Below are 653 nucleotides of genomic sequence, written 5' to 3'. Positions count from 1 at the left end.
ACAGGAGCACAGCCCCAGCTCCTGGAGGAAAGTCATCCAGGCTGGTGGACCCTAGACCTCCAGGCGCCCCTTTCCTGGCCACCCCAGCGCGCTGCGGCGGTGCCCCGTGGGCCCCCGGGGCCGCCAGGCTCCGCGCCTCCAGTCGCCGTCAGATGGGGAAGATGAGAAGCGGCCGCCTCCTCTGCGCCCTGGCCCAGCTGTCGGGACCCCTCAGCGGAGGGCAGGGTGCCAAGCCCTCCCGCTTCTGTGTGGCTCATTGTCTCGGGCCGGCGGGGCTTCGGAGGCACACCCAGGGATCGCCCCCACCAGGAAGGGGGAGGGGAGGGCTGGCGGCACGTCGTGTTCCCTGCCCCCGACCCTTCACGCCCGCCCCTCCCCAGCTCCCTATTTGGCCATCCCCTGGTTGCCCCCTCCCCTTCCTTACATGGTCTGGGGGCCCCTGGCTGATCCTCTCCCCTGCCCTCGGCTCCATGAATGGCCTCGGCGCTCCTCAGCGGTGCGAAGGCGACCAAATAAGGCAAGGTGGCCGGCTGCCCCCCACCCCTGCCCCCGCCGCTCCGACTGACCCCGTCGGGCCGCGCGTATAAAGCAGCGGGCCCCGCGCCGGACGCCAGCCCCCGCCGCCCCAGCCGAGCCGAGCCGAGCCCGCCCCG

This window comes from Myotis lucifugus, unplaced genomic scaffold, assembly GCF_000147115.1.
Source record: "Myotis lucifugus unplaced genomic scaffold, Myoluc2.0 scaffold_38, whole genome shotgun sequence".
NCBI classification, from domain to species: Eukaryota; Metazoa; Chordata; class Mammalia; order Chiroptera; family Vespertilionidae; genus Myotis; species Myotis lucifugus.
The sequence above is the reverse complement of the archived record's forward strand: the minus strand, read 5'-3'. Positions refer to the sequence as shown.